The sequence below is a fragment of the Lathamus discolor genome, chromosome 1 (assembly GCF_037157495.1).
Source record: "Lathamus discolor isolate bLatDis1 chromosome 1, bLatDis1.hap1, whole genome shotgun sequence".
Lineage (NCBI taxonomy): Eukaryota > Metazoa > Chordata > Aves > Psittaciformes > Psittacidae > Lathamus > Lathamus discolor.
Genome location: NC_088884.1, coordinates 124,280,381 through 124,295,345, shown reverse-complemented (window position 1 = coordinate 124,295,345; position 14,965 = coordinate 124,280,381). Strand labels below are relative to the sequence as shown.

General features: G+C 36.3%; 1 long non-coding RNA gene across 1 annotated transcript in view; it reads right to left on the bottom strand.

Annotated features, from left to right (window-relative positions):
- Positions 1 to 8,874, bottom strand: part of LOC136007348 (uncharacterized) — a 34,994-nt gene extending 26,120 nt beyond the window's left edge. The window contains exon 1 of the long non-coding RNA XR_010609645.1: positions 8,739 to 8,874. This is a non-coding gene — a long non-coding RNA (uncharacterized LOC136007348). The remainder of the gene's footprint in view (positions 1 to 8,738) is intronic.
- Positions 8,875 to 14,965: the final 6,091 nt, after the last annotated feature.

Below are 14,965 nucleotides of genomic sequence, written 5' to 3'. Positions count from 1 at the left end.
GCTAGACACCTCTGATTATCACTCTGTTTTTTCATGGTTTATATTTAGTTAAATGCCATTTTATTTGGGAGATTTTTTTAGGGAGGGAATACTTACCATTGACTGTGATTTAATTTATTTCCCATATAGCTTTGAGAACTATGCTGATACCTGCCTATACATAGGTTTCACATAAATATGTAGAATACGTCTTTAAAAGCTGCACAGTAAAGAAATGTCACAGTTACATTAATCAGCATTGCTGATAAGTAGCTAAAGAAAATTACTTAAGCACCCAAACACCCTATTTTCATATAAATTGCAAGATATAAAGAATTGTTTTACTAAAAAGACATTTTTAGAGTTGATCATTTAAACTTTTGTAGATACTTAAGCCATAATCAATATCATAAAAGAATAAGCAGTTTTTAACTGGTTAATGAATTCAAGGCCAAAAGGCCTAAAGTTCCCTGATGATGCAGCCAATATTCACTCTTGTCTCACTAGTATCTGGTTGTCAGCATTAATTACCATGCCCTTGTAAAACTGGCTAAACTGAGATGTAACTAGCAGTTGGATATATGAAAACCAGGAGCTTCCTACAGTATGTCTTGGATTTGTGAATATTGTGAGTAACATTAGTTTTATCATAATAAAAAGAGTTTAGAATTAAAGCTTATAAATATTTTCAAAACTTCGTATTTCTTTATGTCTCAGAAAAGAATTTTCAAAATAAATTTATATTACTATAACAAGAAATGTATGCGAGTTTTCATCATAATAGAGATTTAGCAGTCTAAGTAAAGTTCTGTGTTTTTTTAAAGTAAAAACATAATATTAAATGACATAAGGTGCTACAATTATGAATTTTGTCCAGAGTAGATATATTTGTAGCTGCTAGAACATCTGTGGTTTTAAGCTCCTTAATTAAAGAAAAATGAAGTAAAATCCTCCCCTGTCCATGTAAAGTATTGTGCGTCTGCATTCAAATGGAACATTTGAACTGGGAATAAGAAGTCAGGGAAAAAAAGCCTATGAAAAACAATGAAAAACATTCCAACATACCCTAGTGATATAGGTAACCCTAGAATGCCAGATAAGGATTTTATCTATGCCCTAGAATGTACTTTCACTGTCCACATGCATGAGGTGCAGCATAGCGCATTATTCATTTTCTATACCTGATACGTAATGCAACACCAAGCACTTATACATTGCTTCCAATTACTACATATGGTCTGTCTTTTCTTCCAGAGATGACCATCACAAAAATGATGCTAAAAAGCACACCTTAAAAGAGATGAAGAGCAAAATATCCTCATAATGTTTACAGTCAAACATTTTAAAAAGCAGAAGTGAGACCTGTCTCATTTTCATGCGCTGATTCACCTGGATGGTGAGAAGCAGATGGATGGTGAGAAGCAGACTGCATACTGCAGTGAGGGTAGTACTATTTTTCTTTCAAAAAGATAACACTTTATGATGGCAATAGTTTCTAGGAGTGTGTGCAGCATGCTCTGAATGACAGACACCTCATGCAGCAAAGCAGACTCTAGCTGAGATTAGATCTCAGAAATTAAAGAGGCTTTCAGCATTTCACTTGTAAGCAATGGACCTGCATGCAGGGGGCTCACTCAGATACACTCTAGTGCATGTCATTCTCAATATTATGATGTGATGCTTTTCCTTTTGCTAGCTCTACATTTATAGTGCTGTGTTAGTACTGGCCACTAGAATAATCCAGACAAATCTAAATATTCAAAATTTTACTTCATAAAAGCAATGTGTTTGGTCATTATATAAGCTGTTTAACTGTCATTTAATAAATAGGAACTTAAAAGTTAGAAAAGCCCTCCAGGTTTTCTGTGCTGGAAAGCCTGCTCCCAGAACTCACAGGACTAAACCTAAGGACAGAGAGCAAGTGCTAGGGCTTTAATAGCATCCAGTGATGGTTGCTGGAAGCTTTATAGCATTGCCTAGTGGCATATTCCTGAGTGTGGCAGATCAAAGTCAAGTCTCTTTCCACCAGATGCAACAGTGTTTGTGCTTATTTGGTGAGCTATGTGTACTCCACATTTAAACCTATTCTTTAATATCTCCATACATTTATTTAACTAGAAATGGGTAATTTGTCTCCTGCTGATCTTCACATTAAAGATTACTTTTACTTCAGCATTTTATAGTCTTTCTTAATTTTTTATTTGTAATAATATGCCTGTAAGCATATGGATAGTAGGCGCTAAGGGTCAAATAGGATCATCATACCACAGTCTTTAGTTTTCTGCTCAGACATAAACAGGAAAAATTAAAATGTGAAGTTGAAAAATTCTATTCCTATTCTTTCAGATATACAACCTTTTTGATATACAAGACCATCTCTATTACAGTAGTAATTTCAAGTGTTTAACCATTGGGAATGATGGGTATATCCTTATTTCTAGTAAAATACAAGAAACCAATAGCAGGAAAAAAAATATATGGCATTTTAAAAAGAATGTTTTAAATGGCTTCTGTGAGAAGGGCTAAGCATTTATTTTCATTTACAAATAGCAAGCACTTTGCATTCTAATTATTCACAATTATTATAAAGGCTTTCTAAAATAAGACATAATGGTTTAGGCTAGCAATTTAAGGAGCTGTTTGATACATTGAAATGAAAAGCAAGAATATGAAAAACACGTTTCATTACTTCCTGCTGCTTTAGTGTCTTGGGGCATTAAGTTTCCAGAGGAAAATACTGCAAATAAAGTAACCCACAGAGTAATTTTATGCTGGACATTTTCACTTGATGAATATAGCAATTTGACAACTTCTTCCACATGTTTGTATGCTGTACTGTACTAGATATGAATGTCATTTAGTGAAAGAAATGAAGAACTACAAGAAAGGGTTGAGTCTCAGCGGATGTCAGAGAATTGAAGTGCAGAAGAGGAAACAATTATTTACAAGTGGGGAGTGCAATCTGCAGTGGACAGATTGGATTCTTGCATTCATGGGGGACCAAGAATGTATTTCTGGTATGACATTGCTACAACTGGAACTCTGTCTTATTTGAACAATAATAAAGTTGGGGACTGATTAGCTTAAAATGTATATAAAAAAAACGCCAAACTTCTGATCCCTTAGGCCTCCAGAGTTCTCCCAAATGTTGTAGGGATTGGGGAAATAGACCAAACCAAAACGTGTTGTTTCTGCATTGTTTGGGAACTGCAGTTGCTTTCTCAGCTGTACAGAGTTAATTATGGGCTTAAAAGCCAAAGACTTCACTTCCACACAGAATTGCTGTTGTTTTCCCCCAAAAGAGCGTTGCAACCCTTGCTGCCTATTCCAGGTGGTAATCAGAGCAATTCTTGGGAGATGGAAACTTTCCTTGTTTTGAATTGCACCATCATCAGCAAATTACAGTCTGTTCTCCAGTACATTTCATGGTGATACCAGCAACCAGCAAGTTAGGTAGGAGATGATGTCTTTAATGCTGCTATAACGCCATAACATTTCTGCTCTGCCATCCAATCCAGCTACTATTGACTCCAGGTCTTTGTGAGCAGCAAAAACTAACCATAAAGAAATCAACTCAACTTTTATTTTGAGCCTAATAAATTCAGTGAAGAGCTATGTTTGTATACTGTAGAGAGAATCTTTAAACTAAACCCTGGTAGAGGGACATAGACAATTTTATGACACTACCATTTCCTCTTATCCTATTATTGGCTCTCTGCCAAGTGCTTTCCACTATAAGCATGAAGAAGGGCTGGGGCTATAGCTTGTTCTACAGGCTTATTTAGTAGAGTGCTGCTGCTGCCTAAAGACATTACGAGGCAAATGCTGTTTCATTAACTCTTTGTACTGAAACTGTTATCTCCAGCTGGCCAAAAATTGCCATCCTGGAGAAAAAGAGCATGCTTTTATAATTAAGACCCATTTGTGAGATCTCTTTCTACTCTCTCAGGAGATTAAAGGCAGAGAGGGAGCCAAACCCAAATAGGAACTGGAAGGAAACTAATTGAGAGAAATTGTGTTTCTAGCAACCTGGAGTAAATGAAGAACGGAAAATTATTTCTGCTGGTGAAGAAGGTCATTACGGGCTTACAACTTTGAAAGAAAACTTAGAAGAGAGCCTTGGAGTATGATCAAGGCGCCAGGTACCCCTGCAACCATAACAGTGCAGAACAACAAAAACATTAAACAGAATGGATGCAAGGACAACATCATTAATTTGAACAGAAACTTGTAGAAATCAACTACATGGCATTGGGAGCAATATGAATAAAACCTGTTTCCAAGCCTAATTGATTTTTAAAAGCTAAAATTTATCACCAGATAAGTTTTATTATCTTCATTGGAGGCAGAAAACAACAATTCTAAGAGTATTTTACTGCATAATTTTCTGCCCCATAAATTCTTTAACATTTTCTATCTGAACCATGAAAATAATAGGTGTCTAATGTGTTTATCATCTTTAATAAAGATAATAAAAAATGGTTATTAAAACTCATTCTGTTATTTTTTCACTTTTGGTATTAACTAGTGCTGTAATAATTTAAATAACTACTTTTACTACGGATATTTAAGTTTTGCTAGGGGAATCTTATTTGTTATAGTTCCAGTTATTTCTTGATTATTTCTTATTCCTCAAAGATAAGGTAAACCCATCTACATATTTAATAATGCCACTGCAGCTATAATTTAAAAGCCTCTTAGAAATTTCACAAAAAATATCCTGTCAGAAATGGGTAAAATGACCCATATAAGGGAAAAATAGTAACTTTCTGTCCTAGCTTTGCGTTTTGATATTTGTAGATTTTTAAAAGGAATCTTAATAAGTTTTTATGTCTGTTTATACCTGTGAACGAGCGAGGTACAATGAAGAAAGCTAACTTTATATCATTTTTAATGTATCTGGAACCAGAATTTCATGAGGCTGTACTGTTGAGCTAATTTAATTTCTTAGTTTATGGCTTTTAACAGTTTTGGTATATATCTTGAAATGTGACATGGATTCATGTTTGTAGGTCTTGCCACATATATTTGCAAGGTTAAATTAATGACAACATTTTTCACAATGACTTCTCTGAAATTTTAGAAGCTGTGGTAGGAAATTGTCATTGCTATCTGCTCAACTTAAGACCCACAGTTATCAAGGATGGCTATGGAATATGATTCTTATGCATGCATTGTAGGTAACTGCAAAAGGTAAAATTCACTATTCAGTGAAAATTAATGCTAAATGCTACATTTCTTTAGTTAACGTTTGTATGTATTTTTCTGACATGAATGTATTAATTTTAAAAGTACTATCATGATTGCAAATAACTTGAAACTACAAGAATTGCATTAAGAAATTAGGATAATCTATGAGAAAACCTTGGGAAATTTGACTCATCCATAGGAGATGAAAATCAGGGGTACCTGAAAGAGTAATATGCGGTAAATATTTGCATATAATACTCGTGCTTATGCATAGTTTTTACTGCTGCTAAACAAAGGGATCTGAGTGGTTGCACTTTTAAGACCCAAGCCTTGCTGCCATGGCAAATAAAGCTTTGTCTGGATTTGCTGAATGTATTTCAGGAAGATGTCCTTGTTACACAGTTAATCGTCAAAGCAAACAGGGCTGCAGTAATTCTCCATCATATTTACGCCAGTTTTACCAAAACAAGTGAAGTTTTCTGATCTTAGTTGTTATTTAGGAGTTTAGCATATTCTCTGGAAATCCAGAGGGACTTTGACAAGTTTGAGAGGTGGGCTAGTGCAAACCTCATGAAGTTCAATAAGGCCAAGTGCAAGGTTCTGCACCTGCATCAGGGCAATCCTAAGCACAAATACAGGTTGGTTGGAGAATGGACTGGGAGCAGCCCTGAGGAGAAGGACTTAGGGCTGTTGGTTGATAAGAAGCTCAACATGAGCTGGCAGTGTGCTTCTGTGAAAACCTACCTGAAGTACTGTTTCCAGCTTATGTTGGGCCCCCAACATAAGAAGGAGGTGGACCTGCTGGAGAAAACCCAGAGGAGAGCCATAAAGATGATCAGAGGGCAGGGGCACCCCTCCTATGGAGACAGGCTGAGAGAGTTAGTGTTGTTCAGCCTGAATAAGAGAAGACTCCAGGGTGAGCCTTCCAGTATCTAAAGGGAACCTACAAGAAATCTGGAGAGGGACCTTTTACAGGGGCACGTAGTGATAGGACAAGGGGGAATGGCTTTAAACTGAAAGAGGGTATATTTACATTAGATATTAGGAATTTTTTTTACTGTGAGGATGGTGAGGCATTGGAACAGATTACCCAGACAATCTGTGGAGACCCCATCCACAGTGGGGTTCAAGGTCAGGTCTGATGGGCTTTGAGCAACCTGGTCTAGTGGAAGGTGTCCCTGCCTAGGGAAAAGCAGAGCACATACATGTACGTTCATGCTACATGAGCACCATGGTTAGGGCTGGGATGCTGCTTTATTGTCTGGTGAACTTTGAACTGAAAAAAACCCACAGCCCCCACTCAAGAGAAAATGCAGTGTCCAAGAGACAGACAGACCCCAAAGAAGTCCTAGCCCAAGAATTATGACATCTAGCTGATTCCAGGCTGCTCTCTCAACAAGTGTGAGGACAGGCCAGCTAGCCCAAGGACTACTATTCTTTCCTGAATGTATTATCAAAGGATAATCACAGCATATTGCAATTCACCTTGAAAAAGAATTAGAGTAAGCCAGGGCAGTGTGTATCAGTTTGTGGCCTTTTTGCCAATCATGCATTGTAGATACCTGGGTGCTTAACCTACATTACCATTCCCCTATTTTAACTGATATTAAATCAGGGTAAAAAACAGAAAGAAATACATCAAATATTTTTCTAAAGCTACAAGGTAGAGCAAGTGTTTTGCATGGATGCTATGCACTCATTCTAGGGAGAAATTATGTGACTAAAATGGGAGCCCTGCTCGTTTGCAGTTTGGCATTCGAGTGAGCTGCTGTCTAACAAATACATTTTTTTCTTAATAAAGTTGAGGTTCATTTGATGATTTCCAGTTTAAATGCCAGCACAATTAAGTCCATAGCTGCTAAATAACCAAGCAGAATGCATCTAGCAAATATGCTTGTTCATTGTGAATGGATGTAACACAGCTTGCTATATCACTGAATAGACATTCCCTCAGACACTGCTTCTGGGAGACAGATGCACATTCAAAGGCAGTCAACACCCACCCTCACTCCCTAAAAACTGGGACATCTGGACTGAGTATTTCCTTTTGGGAAAGAAAACACATTGAAGATGACTGGCATCAGTTTAGAAAATGCAATGGAGTGAAGCACTGCCTGAAATTTTTGGTTTTGAGATGAAGAGATGCAATATAAAAATGAACATACAGTTTCTCCGTTGGTCCCAAACAAACAGCCTTCAGATGCAGGGAAATTTTTCTGCAGGAAATGGAAACATATCAGCCAAATGTATTTGGGTAAAAGATTTGGATAACTGGAACAATTGGTTCAGCATCCAAGTGCTATTGATTCTCGTGCTGAAGAGTAAACAAGAGATCTATCACATCTTTAGATGACTGAATGCAAGCAAGTATCATGAGAAAGGAATGCATAACTAGTTAATAAAAATGTAACTAGTGGAAAATTATTTGCTCTCTTCATGTATACGTTCTTCGCTACTGTTATAAAGGATACCAATTTATTTTAACATACTGTTATTATAAAGGGATTGTATGCAGCCCAAATATATAGAAATATATATATATTAAGAAACACCCATTTTTCACAGTAAGTTTTTAATTTTTCAGTGTTAAAATAGTGTATCTTCACATCTTTTTTATATATAAGGAAGCAGTTTCCGCAATACAGTTTTGTTCATGTTTTGCATGGAAAAATTTTTAACACATATCCTTGTGCGAGTGTTGCTCATTTTAAGATGTGAATGAATATTTTTCATATTGGGCAACCAGAATGTTTTTTCCTACAGTAGCAAAGGAATGAATGTAAAAAAATATAATAAATTATTCAGAGACTCAGCCAGGCTCTTATACAAATACAGTTCATTTATACAACAGCAGAGCTAGCTAGAAAATAAAAAGAGAAGGGAAGTCTTTGTTGGAGTAACATAGAAAAAAACCCCACTAATCCTCCTGTTTTTTACACTGACACAACTCTTCCAAAAATCCATAGGGGGTCTACCAGTCTAGCAAAGATGGAAATGTCACCCATTATAAACAAAATCTGTTTAGATATTGGCAGATCTCAGGGGGAGAAAAATCCCCGTGGATTTTTATTATACTGAGCAATGAATAGTTAGATACTACCCAGTGTTCTCAATAAAGAATACAAATTGTCCAGAATTACCGTTTTTTTTATATAGCATCACACTTAAATTACCAACAAAACCAACAAAAGAAAATCTCACAGAAGAAGAGAATAAAACAACATTACAGCTGGTGTCTAAATAGGGCTTTCTACAAGACAGGTTGTGCAGTAAGCCTGATCATGAACACTGTTCAGCCAATGAAAATATATTATGAAATTAGGCAAATGAGTAATTTTTTTACTATTAAAACAGAAAACAATAATAAAACAGAAAGTTTTTCCAAACCCAGGAAAAACTGTATCTGGCTTATGTATCTATATTTTTAGATTGTTTTACTGTATAGCAAAATGTACCAGAAGAAAACATTTAGAATATTTACAGAAAGCAGAGAAAATTCCTAGTGGCTTGATGATTCCTATTTCTTTGAATGGAGAAAGAGGAGAGAGACAAAGATGGTTTTGGCATACCTTTCTGGAGACATAATCTGGTAAAATACTTGTACCATCTTGAAAACTGAGGCTGCTTACTCCTTAGCAGAATGCAAATTACTGTCCTGGATGAGAAAGATGATGCACTTGCATATTCAGGTAACAGGTGATAAGGCAAAACTTCAGGAAGAAAAATATCCAGGAGCCATCTAGCAAAAAAATAAAGGGGGGAAGAGCCTGGTGTGTCTTTTCAATTGGTTATAACAGCAGGTGCATTCACTTTGGGGAGATGCAGAAACAGCTGTACTTTATCAAGGTTTAATTCTCCTCTCCCTTACACACAATTTACTTTGCTTTGATTCCTTTTATTTCTGTGTTTTTCAATCTATGTTCATGTAAAAAAGGAAACTTGGACCTGTTTTGTCTCCATGGGTGAATGTGGAGATACCCAGTTTATACTCTGTCTTAATGACACTGTCTCTGTCATCAAGCTAAACAGAAAAATGAGCTAAAATGGTTACTTTGGGTTTCATTCTTAGAGAATTTCAGTGGGGAGCTCTTCCTGGAAATTACTTACTAGACAGGTCTGAGACATGATAGTTGTCTACCCAAACGATCACAGCATTTCACAATCTTCTTAGTGTCATCTATCTTCCCAAATACAAAATGCATGAAGCCAGTCATGAAAACTACTGCAGTAAGATTTGATCTTTCGTCCATTAAAGGCACAGTTTTTCTACCATTTCTAAAGAAATAATTTCAAAAACTGTGATGAGTAGTCTTATTTTATTATACAGTATTCTGGTATTTAGCAACCTGAATTGTGCTATGATCTAGTGGCACTTAGTAGGCTTTCATAATCTGCAAGTATAGCTAATCCTGGAAACCACATGAGCTGTGACTGCAAGGACTGAACAGTCTGTGCACTTGGCATTGCTTCTACTCTATTTTTCACACTCTATTTCTCATTGAGAAAACAAACAAGCAAACAAGAATTTTCAGTCCATAACATAATAAAAACGCTTGTACAAGCTCAAGCAGCAAGATAAGATGATTATTTTGCCTTTTAGTTCTAGTGTCAGCTTGTTTTCAGCTGCCATCAAACACTGTCACACCAGATGCCCATTATATCTGTTACATGGCAAAAATGTTTCAGTACATAAGACAAGGTGCATGATTCTCTCAGTTCTTTCTGAAATCACCAAAGAACTATTCATGATAGCCATGTTTGCTTACACCCACTGCAGTTCACTTTAAAGTTCTTTTCAAGTTCCCTTCATCGTCTTTTTCTCTCATGCTCATGTATGTACATTTCAAAGTTATGACATCTCCGAGTAACAAATCTTTAAGTCATGTGGGTTGTTTTTTTTCATGATCACTTTTGCTTGCTCTTAATTTTTCTAAGTAAATTTACCCTGATGACTAAAAATTGCAATGATGTCCTTAATGTTGTAGACTCATGACACAAAACACCCTTATTCCTTTATTCATTTTTTGTGTATTTCTTTACCTCCTAGGATGCCTATTTCAAACAGCTTCCTTAAATACAAATACTGAATGCAAGCGAGCAGATGACCTCAATAGAGACACTATTTGCTTTGCAAAAGGACTCTTCTACTTAATGGTAAAATATTTTTTTCCAGATTCTTCTTTGCTAAGCCACTAACCTAACTGTTAGTTTTACTCTGTAGATATGGTTGAAGTCATTAAAATTTTATTTAGCCAAGTATCCAATACTCTACCTGTACTCATTATCACTTCTGTCAGCTATAGGAACTTTTAAAACACCTGTTTCAATAAGATCTATAGTTTATATTGGCTTAGAAAATATTTCTAGATACACAAGTATGTTTTTTCAAGCTACAGACTCAATATGGCCTTTTATTTACCAGTGCAAAGAAATGGCATCTGGCTGAGACAATTCCATGCTAGGCTGGAATATACACGGCTGAGTGAGCAGTATTATGCCCTCAGCTAGGCTGCTGTGGAAGAAGGGGAAAAAAGAGAGTTTAACGCCTTTTGTTCTGTCAGTGGAATTTAATGGAAAATGCATGCCTTAGCCATTGCCCAAGCAAGCAGCCAAACATGATGTTGGCCACAGACAAGATGACCTGTTCATTTGGCTGCAGGCGCAAAACTCTTCGAAACAGCTGTATCATGGCACAGCATTTGGTGATTTGCTTAAACACAATAAGCAAAGGCCCTCACACATTAGAAAACAGACAAACCAAATAAATGCAAACGCAATAATATCCATTGCCATTTATCAATTGTCATTTGGCAGGTCTCAGCAACATGGAAGGGAGCCATCAGTTGAGATCCTCTATTACAGACTGGAAAAGTGACCTGTTTTTTTTTTTTTTTTCCAAATATATCCATAAAGCAATTTTTTTCTAAGTATAACATAGGAATACAGTGACATCCAACACAGGAAATAAGCTGCTATCCAATGATAATTTATTTATTCTTATGTATGGACACTCATTCAATAGAGCAGCTGTTACTAGGTATTCACAACCATGTATGTCATTACTATTTTGAGCTGCTTTAACTGAATGCATATTTTGCAAGACAGAAAAGAGTTTTCTGATTGTCTTAATTTCATTTAGCTTGACCAATTATTTCAACCTGAAAAGGTAGCAAAAATCCTGAAATACAATCTTAAAAGAGTTCACCTGAGGCTTTTTCAGTAAAATATATATTCCACTTCTGAAATATGAAGACAGCATAGAGGTTTTCTCCAAGGTAAGATTAATACAGTGCAGAGTGTCAGAATAAACTCTTAATTCCATTTAAACAGTAGGGAGACCTTTGGCTGACTCTGCCAAGCAGTAAATTTCATCCTAGACACAGATACCAGTTACTTTATTAAATAGGGTATTGGCCTTTTTTCAGAAGCCCCAGAGGCACTTTTAAACACAGGTGAATTCAGAAGAGAACTATCATTATGAAAACTAATGCTGCATTGTTTCTTTCAGGCTAAATGACAAGCTGAACAATTTCATTAAATGTACTTCTACAGATTTTCCCTGGTAAATTCATACAATAACAGCATTGGGGTTGTGAGGGTGGTGGTGTGGTGCTAATTCTTGCATTTCAATTACTAAAATTACTAAGTTTTCCATTATACATTTGCATAGCTAAGGGGTTAACTGATGTTCAGTTAAAACAAGCCAGTTCAGAATGCTTTGACTTTCTCTTTGATTCAGTCTGTACACTGTTCCAAATGATAACGCTTATTCCAAGCATAATACATAGACCGGGTAGAAGCAGGGCTTTTTTTTTTTGTAAGCAGAGTTCAGGCTTTCTGAGGGAATTGTTTTCATGGGGTTTCTATTTCCTCTGTTGACCTTGTGTGGGACTATGAACTGGTTTTATTTGGATGAAATGTTCCTGAATTCTGCAATTTGAAATGCCCACAGAAAAGTTTGCTGACAACTTCAATCTTTGATAGTAAGTATGTAGAAACATGTCAAATATATACTAACAGACATAAACATAAGATGACTGGGTCATAAAATTGACCTTGGCATATTCCTCTGGAAGAGAAATACAACTTGACTATAACAGAAAGTAATATAATTCACCTCCTATATATTGTAGTGATCAACTAGTTGCAGCAAATACTAATTACATGCAGAAATGTTGCTAATAAATTGAAAGCAGTTTCATTAAAATGCAAAATGCGGTTTTTATTAGCAGACAAAAAATAGACACTAAAAATTGAAGTGTTTTAATATGAAGTAGGGAAGGCTTCATATTTCACCCTACTTAAAAATAATCGGTCTTTCTTTTGCCATTTTCTTCTAAAATAAGAAGCAAGTATGAGCAAACTTAAATAGGCTTTCACGAAAGAAAAAGTGGCACAAAAGAATTACTTACATTCTCTAGTTTTCATATTACTCTTGCAAAAATTGAATTTTTCCCAAGTACCTTTATTCCTACAGAAAAAAAACCAACCCAGAAATAAAAAAAAAAAAAAAAGGAAAAAAAATTGCATTGTATCCCTTATGGTCAATCCCAAATCCATGTAATTTTCCAGGTGTTCTGCAAAGTCTGGACTTACTGGGCTATCCAGTTGCTATTAGTTACCATAAAGCTAAACAAAATCCTACACAACTTCAGAGCACAGGGTTACACAATGTTATATGTCTTCCCTTGTGTTGTCTTTTCTCCCAAGTCTACCTTTGATCTGTACCATATATTGGGGTTCATAAAAATGATCATTCTTTTCAAAATGTTTTTATGTGCCATATTCACAGTTATTCTGAACTGCTTTCAAAGCTGCTTGGGGAACTGCAAATGGAGGTTTCAAATGCAAATAAATGATGCAGTGCAATCACATCAAGGTTCCTGAACTACAGGTGGAAAGGAGTGTCTAAATCCTACCCCTATGCAGCATGTGGAGAGGTGGTGGCAGCCGGTGTAGTGTGCAGGTTTATGGAAGTTGCTGCTTGCGCAGATCACAGGTGGTATACTGATATTTTTAAGCTTTGCTTGGAACACGCATACCGAAAATCCATTTGGAGATGCCGTTGGGAGATCAGACTGATCCCTAGTTATGTCTTCAGATGACTTCCCCTTAAGGAATAAACATGACACCAGCAGGCCTCATGAGCTAGCCAACTGCTAGTACACCTTTTAAATATCATCTGGCAAAACCAGTCTGCAATAAGAGCAATGTCATAGAATCATAGAATCATAGAATAGTTAGGGTTGGAAAGGACCTTAAGAACATCCAGTTCCAGCCCCTCTGCCATGTCAGGGGCACCTCACACTAAACCATGTCACCCAAGGCTGTGTCCAGCATGGACTTGAACACTGCCAGGGATGGAGCATTCACAACTTCCCTGGGCAACCTATTCCGGTGCCTCACTGCCCTCACAGTAAAGAACTTCCTTATATCCAATCTGAATTTTCCCTGTTTAAGTTTGAACCCATTACCCCTTGTTCTATCACTACAGTCCCTGATGAAGAGTGCCTCCCCAGCATCCCCTTAGGCCCTCTTCAGGTACTGGAAGGCTGCTATGAGGTCTCCACGCAGCCTTCTCTTCTCCAGGCTGAACAGCCCCAACTTTCTCAGCCTGTCTTCATACGGGAGGTGCTCCAGTCCCCTGATCATCCTCGTGGCCCTCCTACATTTACTACATTTACCAGCTCTGTCAGGACCTGGATGGATTTCATCAGGTCCCATGGACTTGTGTACATTCAGGTTCTTAAGATGGTCTCGAACCAGGTCCTCTCCTACAGTGGGCCCAAGGTCTTCGTTCTCACAGTCTCTGCATCTGCCTTCCCACATGACATCCTTGTCTCTAAACTGGAGAGACATAAATTTGATGGATGGACCACTCAGTTTATAAAGAATTGGCTGCATGGCCGCACGCAGAGTGCTGGTCAATGTCTAATGGCTATGAGTTTGTTCTTTTTTTTACAAAAAAAACCCCGAAACAAACAAAATTTTGATCATAAAATATAGCAGTTTTTAATATATGAATCTTTCTTACAGTTTCTTGTTATTTGCAGCACTCTTGAAAAGGATGGAGAAGGAGTTGTTTTATTCAAGTACTATATAAATTAAGTATTTTGAATTACATAATTATTTCATATCCTAAGAATAACTACTTAATTAAATGTCAGTATAATTTAAAGTGATTTCAACTGAAGTATGTGATACTAATACTGTTCTATGCAGTTCTATTTTCTAAGGTATAACATGCATTATTCAGGTGTAGTGATATTGCATTCATGAAGTCATTGAGGGTCACTACATTGGAAGAGAATGCATCAAGAAAGTTTCTCACTTTTGCCTAATTCAAAGTTTCAGCTTATTTTTAGAACCATAAAAGGCAGAGAGAAGAATTGTAAAACTGGTGAGAATTATTCCAGTGTCCAGTAAGTTAATTAACATTTTGGGGTTTTGTTTTTTGGGTTTTTGCTTTGTTTGTTTGTTTCTGTTTTTTTTAGGAAAACCATATGTATTTATTGCCATAAATTTAATAATAGTGTTTATTTATGTATCTATAGCACAACAGTAAACACAAAATTTAAATTTAATTTTGTGTCAACTTTTAATTCAGTGTATTTTACAGCAAAATACCTAGAATATTTTTCAGTAACAGTACGGTTTTAGAATCATCAGTTTACAAGAAGACTTAACAGGAGCAAGAGGAACAAAACTCTCCTGCTCCAGAAGCCAATATATTATAGTATAGAAAAGGACTAAATTTCTGTGGATCCATGGGAGACAAAAGCTATCAATAGTACTC